Source organism: Octopus sinensis, linkage group LG8 (assembly GCF_006345805.1).
Source record: "Octopus sinensis linkage group LG8, ASM634580v1, whole genome shotgun sequence".
Classification (NCBI taxonomy): Eukaryota; Metazoa; Mollusca; class Cephalopoda; order Octopoda; family Octopodidae; genus Octopus; species Octopus sinensis.
In genome coordinates this window covers 91756446-91764041 of record NC_043004.1, presented here as the reverse complement: position 1 = coordinate 91764041, position 7596 = coordinate 91756446, and the positions used below count along the sequence as shown (strand labels likewise).

At 41.2% G+C, this 7596-nt stretch overlaps 1 protein-coding gene and 1 pseudogene across 2 annotated transcripts in view; one reads left to right on the top strand and one right to left on the bottom strand.

Annotated features, from left to right (window-relative positions):
• Nucleotides 1-7596, bottom strand: part of LOC115214877 — a 134366-nt gene that overhangs the window by 60127 nt on the left and 66643 nt on the right. The gene's annotated exons all lie outside the window — the stretch shown is intronic.
• Nucleotides 4857-5009, top strand: LOC115215323 (annotated as a pseudogene).

Below are 7596 nucleotides of genomic sequence, written 5' to 3'. Positions count from 1 at the left end.
CTCATACTCCAAACTAACCATTCTCAAGGACAGCTGGCAGAAACGTTAGCACGCCGGGCGAAATGCGTAGTCGTATTTCGTCTGTCGTTACGTTCTGAGTTCAAATTCCGCCGAGGTCGACTTTGCCTTTCATCCTTTTGGGATTGATAAATAAAGTACCAGTTACGCACTGGGGTCGATGTAATCGACTTAACCCGTTTGTCTGTCCTTGTTTGTCCCCTCTATGTTTAGCCCCTTGTGGGCAGTAAAGAAATACATTGTTAAGGACTTGAAGGTACCGGCACACTTGAACTGGAAAAACACAAGACTGAAAAATATGAGGAGTGTTCAACAGTGTTTAGCGTGGTCTGGTAACTAAACCTATAACATAGACTTATTTTTTATCGCGAATGACCTCATTAATCGCCAGACCTTCGTGAACAGAAAGAAAAATAAATAATGAAACCTGACCCTTTCATGCTCTCGAATCAGTGCATTGAAGAAAAGAAAAATTAAAGCATATTTATTTCTTTTGGTTCAACAATTATTTATGCTTTGCTAGTTTATGAAATAGGTTAACCTTGTAAGAATTAGAATAAATTATTATTTTCTGATTCGAGATTCACCAAGAGAGTGTTCGACAAAAAAAAGGACCTAATGTTCTAGTGTGTGTACAAGGCAAAGCACGTCGAGTATATTTAATTAATTTTTACTTTGGCTACCATAGTTTAGTTCATTGCGCAACCTTACTCCCTACTTTCAATAAGAATTTACTCCACTACCTTATAAGGTTCGTCATTTTGACCTGATTCGGCCAAAATTCTTTTTGCATTATGTTATAATTGAAAAGTGACAAACCAGCAGAATCGTTAGCACGCCGGGCGAAATGCATAGCCGTATTTCGTCTGCCGTTACGTTCTGAGTTCAAATTCCGCCGAGGTCGACTTTGCCTTTCATCCTTTCGGGGTCGATTAAATAAGTACCAGTTACGCACTGGGGTCGATCTAATCGACTTAATTCCTTTGTCTGTCCTTGTTTGTCCCCTCTGTGTTTAGCCTCTTGTGGGTAGTAAAGAAATAAGTATTTCGTCTGCCGCTACGTTCTGAGTTCAAACTCCGCCGAGGTCGACTTTGCCTTTCATCCTTTCGGGGTCGATAAATTAAGTACCAGTTACGCACTGGGGTCGATATAATCAACATAATCCGTCTATCTGTCCTTGTTTGTCCCCTCTGTGTGAAGCCCCTTTGCCGAGGTCGACTTTGCCTTTCATCCTTTCAGGGTCGTTAAATTAAGTACCAGCTGTGTACTGGGCCGATCTACTCAACTGGCCCCCACCCCCAAAATTTCAGGCCTTGTGATTATAGTAGAACGGATTATGTTATAATTGGTTAAGATATCTAATGACATCAACATTTGTCAGATTTTTTTATTGGTCATAAGTATTATTTAAGGATGATGAACGAAACACCCATGTTTCCAGAGGTGAATTATTAAAACCTCAAAGAATCCCTCTCAACCCATGGCTATGATGCCCTCCCACTACTTCTGCTCGTGATCAGAGATGTACATATCGTCAACCACTAAGGAACATGCTCAACTGGTTAAGGTCAAGTAACTGATATGCAAATCTGTTGTACTGAGCAGAATATTTGCAGTAGCCCATCTTTTACACTAAGGCAAAACTTCGAATCATTTGATATTAGAAGCCACTGCCCGGGACTGCATACTACTACTACTACTACTACTACTACGACGACGACGACGACTACTACTACTACTACTACTACTACTCAGTGAGAGAGCAGCTCATGTCATCAAAATGACACTGGGGTACAAATATACGAAGCCCAATATATTCATCATGACTACCCGTCTAATAAGGATACACCAAGTACATGCATCACAATCATATGAGTGCGACATGGAGACCCTCTTACAAAAATACAATTTCTTGGACCAAAAGTCCATGCAATCACAATACAGTCTATACGCCAATTAGAGGCAATAAACCTCTACACTTCCTCGGCCAGCAAATCTCGTGCAACTTGCAGGCACTGTTTCTACCGAAATCGGGAGTCCCACTGGAGAATAATGAAAATCTCGCCTCCACACGAGTCAATTATCATATTGCACTGTTTTCTTTCCAGTACCAGAGCAGCCACCTGCGAAGGCCACTCTGAGCTGTCAATGCAATTCGGTTCCCTTAGGATCCGACTGTCCATCTTATTCTCGACAAAACTGTCGATGGCCCCTCCCTTGAGATAGCAGAACATACATTCATCACTACCTTCACTAGTAGGGGCCTCAACTCCCTCACTCGGTGGCACACACCCCACTGAAGGGACTTCGGGACATGCCGTCACCGGCAATGCCCCGTTTTTCTTTTTTTTTTTTCCTTTTACGACGGGAGGGTAGAGTTCCTCCGACATCTCCGGAGAACCCTCTCTCACCCCCGCCGTCTCAGGATCCATGGGTGGGCAACCATTGTTGTCCCCCTTTTTCCTCTTCTTCCCTTTTTTGAGGAGGTTACCTCCTCCTCAACTTTTCCTCCACTGGGGGAACAGGGGACACCTCTTCGATTAACTGCTCCAGGACCTTTGCCTGGTCCCGGCGACAGTTTTTCTAGATATGACCCGATTCCAGGCACAGGTGACACTGGGGGGGGCGTCCCTCAAGAGTCACCGGATACCTAAAACCAGCCATCTTTAAAAAATCTGAGAAGACCAGAGAGTCAAAATCGCTTTCGACCCCTCCCAATCAGTCACAGGAAGCATTCTAACATTCAAGAGCCTGGCTCCGCTGTCACTGAAAACCCCGGCGGATAGTATCCTCTATCCACTCAGGCTCTATACCGGGTGGCAGCCCACTCACCCAGGCTCTTGTCAATTTCCTTCCACGATATGTGGGGAGGAACAAAATCATTTCCCCTTCCAGGGGCCGACTAGCGAGCATGCTAGCCTCTTTAGGGGTGTCAAACAGCAACCACACTGTTGCAAATTTGACACCCCTTGCAATATACCTGATAGTTGGCAGGTATTCTGCCAACTCTTTTTCAATTTCGGCCTGAGAGAACACAATGATGGTGTCAAGGGACTTGGAGTACGTCCTCAACACCACCATTCTCACATTACGGTCCTCTAACCACTGCTTGTGAGGGGGGGGGGCACAATTTCCCACTCCAATTTCCCACAGTGGCTTTCTTTGTTGCCATGATTTTCTAACACGAAAAAAGGAAAAAGCGAGTTCAAGAAAAGTTCAAATGTTCTAAATAAAAATCCAGTAATAAACACAAAAGAGAATGGAAAGACAGAGGAGAGAAAAGGAACGAAGGAAGACAGTTTAATCAACGGCAACACAATTCCACAACTCCGGTACGGGTACTCACTTCAGCTGCAAAAATAGTCCTTCCTGCCTTGGTACTCCTTGGTAATCCAGTGGAAATTCACTGACACGAAGACAATTTTCGTAAACAAATTAATTTTTGCGGAGGGGCTACGTCTCCTCAAAAAATACAATTCTCACTGCAAAGTGAGTCTTTATGCACGACCACAGGCAGGCAAATGTCTGCTGCTCGCCAAAAAAACTATTCAATACAGGGCAACAAACTTCACTAAGCCCTCAAAAAAATTCAACAAACGCCTACCTGTAGTCGAGTCTCAAAAGTTCAATTTTTCACGAACGACGTGACTTCTTCGGTTACAACACAATAGCACGTGCGTACACCGACAACAAAGAACCATGGGAAGTCTCATGGGAAGCAAAGCTAGTTACCACACAGCCACTCCTGCGCCTATAATCAATTTCCCTCAAAATAGTTGATCAGGAGCTAATTCAGTGAAGAATTTCTCTTGAGAAAATCTAGAAACGGAGCTGATAACGCAAGTGAGGTGACCTCTTACTGTTAATATCTAATTTAGAGCTCGGTGTCATAAAACTAACAGAAAATCAACATATCCAAGAATTGCATTTGGCTTGTATTTTTAAAGTTTCATATCATGCAGTTATTATTATTATTATTTTTAGTTCTTCCAGCATATTGGTATTATAAAGATCTCTTGGTTATTAATAATTAAACGACTTACTTTGTATATGCTTGTCCTTATCTTTTGTTTCATAGAGGTTCCTAGAACCAGACAAGTGCTGCTGAAAAGGTTGTGACGGAATAAATGGTTGAAAAATAGCTGCTCTAACGCTTCTTGGTATGCGTTCAATCCATGTTCGACAATCAGAACATTCATTTCGAACCACACATTCCACACATCCCTCCCACCACACAGACGCTGTGTATGGCAGTTACTGTTACAAAGAATACACTGAGTTAAATGCTGAAGTCTCTACTTTTGGTCTCAGTGTTACTTCGAAATAAGCATGAATTAACCGTTGTTTTATAGTGTGAATTAGTAAATTACAAAATAAAATTACAACCAGAATACGCTAGAATGCTGCATGAACAGACTTATAAAACAGAAGATCATTGTCAGTCAAAAAATTTGCGCTACAGCTTCTCACTAAAAAAACAAACACAGGATGTATTTTTGTGGAATGTCGTTACCCTTCGGTTCATATTTTTGTCACCCTCTTGCTATCCCTGCGTCTACCCTTTGTCATATCATGATACAACTTCCTGTGGGGTCTGCTAAGCTATCTCAGACTAACTGCTACAATATTGCGTAACAGGGGAGTAAAAGATTAGTTTTACTATTATGGTATACGATGATCGGAACACTTATGATGAATTTACCATTTCCGGAGTGAGCATGCAGTGCTTACGTACCATACTCAGAATATATGTCCCCAGTGTATGTATGTATGTATACACACACACACACGCACACATATACATACATACATACATACATCATACATACATACATACATACACTCGGATCACTCGGCTCATCCGTCGATGGAGAGCGCGGCTATCCCTGTGAACTGATGCGAATTGCAGGACTCAGTGAACATCGAAACCTCGAACGCACATTGCGGCCCAGGGATCCCATCGTCCCGGGGCCCCGTCCGGTCGAGAGTCTTTACTTTAAGGCGGCGAGCTGGCGGAAACGTTAGCATGCCGGGTGAAATGCTTAGCGGTATTTCGTCTGCGTTACGTTGTGAGTTCAAATTCCGCCGAGGTCGACTTTGCCTTTCATCCTTTCGGGGTCGATTAAATAAGTACCAGTTATGCACTGGGGTCGATCTAATCGACTTTATCCGTTTGTCTGTCCTTGTTTGTCCCCTCTGTGTGTAGCCCCTTGTGGGCGGTAAAGAAATAGGTATTTCGTCTGTCGCTTCATTCTGAGTTCAAATACCGCCGAGGTCGACTTTGCCGTTCATCCTTTCGGGGTCGATTAAATAAGTACCTGTTACGCAATGGGGTCGATCTAATCGACTTGATCCGTTTGTCTGTCCTTGATTATCTTCTCTGTATAGCCCCTTGTGGGCAGTAAAGAAATAGGTATTTCGTCTGTCGCGTCATTCTGAGTTCAAATACCTCCGAGGTCGACTTTGCCTTTCATCCTTTCGGGGTCGATTAAATAAGTACCAGTTACGCACTGGGGTCGATATAATCGACTTAATCCGTTTGTCTATCCTTGTTTGTCCCTTCTGTGTTTAATACCTTGTGGGTAGTAAAGAAATAGGTATTTCGTCTGCCGTTACGTTCTGAGTTCAAATTCCGCTGAGGTCGGCTTTGCCTTTCATCCTTTCGGGATCGATTAAATAAAGACCAGTTACGCACTGAGGTCGATATAATCGACTTAATTCCTTTGTCTATCCTTGTTTGTCCCCTCTATGTTTAGCCCCTTGTGGGTAGTAAAGAAATAAGAAGCTTGCTTCCCAACCACGTGGTTCCAGGTATTTGCCTTCTTCGAGCAATTATCTTCTACTCTATCTCCGGGCCAACCAAAGCCTTGTGAGTGGATTTCGTAGGCGGAAACTGATGGAAGCCCGTCGTATATATGTATATGTTATTATGTGAGTTTGCCCCTCCGACACCACTTGAGAACCGCTGCTGGTGTGTTTATGTCCCCGTAACTTCGCGGGTCGGCAAAAGAGGCCGATAATTACTAGGCTTTAAACACACAAGTACTGGGTTCGATACATTCGACTAGAAATTCTTCAAGGCGGTGCCCCAGCATGACCGCAGTCTAGTGACTGAAACAAGAAAAAGATATAAGTTAAAAGATACATATATGTGTGTGTAGACATATAAATACACTCACATACACGCATTTATAGATACACACACATACACACAACACACAAAGATACATATAAATACATATATACATACATACATACATATATAAATATTACATTTATATGTATATACATATATATATATATATATATATATATATATATATATATATATATATATATACATATACATATAATATAATATATATATATATATATATATATACTAGCATTATGACCCGTCGTTGCCTGGTCATAGTGCCAGTGCATGTATATATGTGTATATATGTGTACATATTACATGTACATCTATATATATACATCTACACATAAAATACAAAATACAAAGTTATATCTTGATATCGCTAGTGATAACAGTACTCAAAATATATAACAGACTGGAATTGCAGGCCCATCTCTTGCAATTTCGATCAATTGTATCTTGTCCCCCCTCTTGTATAGAAGTGTGGCTACAATCCAGCCTACCTCTATTTCTGAGGGGACATTTTTAATTTTTATCCGGGACGTCCTACGTCCCAGATATAAAGGTAAAAATAAAATATTTCCACTTTGCAAGGTTCGAGTCGAGTACTCCCTTGCACGCTCCGTTGACTCGAACCTTGCTTCTATTGTGGCGAATTTACCACCTCTGTTTAGATATCTTTCATAGTCGCACCAAGACACTTTTCGATGGTGCTTTCCTCCAGGTGTTCAAACTTTTTTTTTCTCTACATTGTATACTTTATATACAGTAGTCTTTTCTTTAATTTAACTTTTTATTTCGTTTGGTGGTGTTATCCTAGATTCACCGTCTTTGTCGGCGATCAATCCGAAATAGGTTTGTATTTCTTCCATTTTAATTTTAATGAGCTCGCACCCGCCGACGGCTGCAGCGAAATTCATTTTTGGACTTTCTTCTATCGAAGGCATTCTAACAAAAATGCTTCCGTGTAAACGGTGAAAATATTGTCAATTTCCCCAAACAGGGACACAATTCAATTTTTAAACAATAACCAAAGCTCCTTCTCCCAAAGGGGGAGGGTTACAGTTTACAATTATTTAACGAATGCAACACAACAACGTTTCCCTTACGAGGAACCAACAAACGTGATAACAATAGTTAAACAGTAATAATAATAATAACAACAAACCTTACAGTGAATCAAAAAGCAGTACGCAGTTGAAGCTATAGTCCTTTATGTATTGAATTTCTGGATCTTTTCCTTTAGATAGACAGAATTCAACCCAATTTCTAGTTAACTAAACAATTTAAAACTCCGTATACTGGTAGAATGTGTCAAAAGAAAACATTATTTTCACTTGGCATTTTTGATAAATTTGTAATTTGTAAGTTTAACGTAGTTTAATGCTTCGAATTTTAACCAATGAATCGCCAGTATTTGAGCTCAAATCATTTGCTGC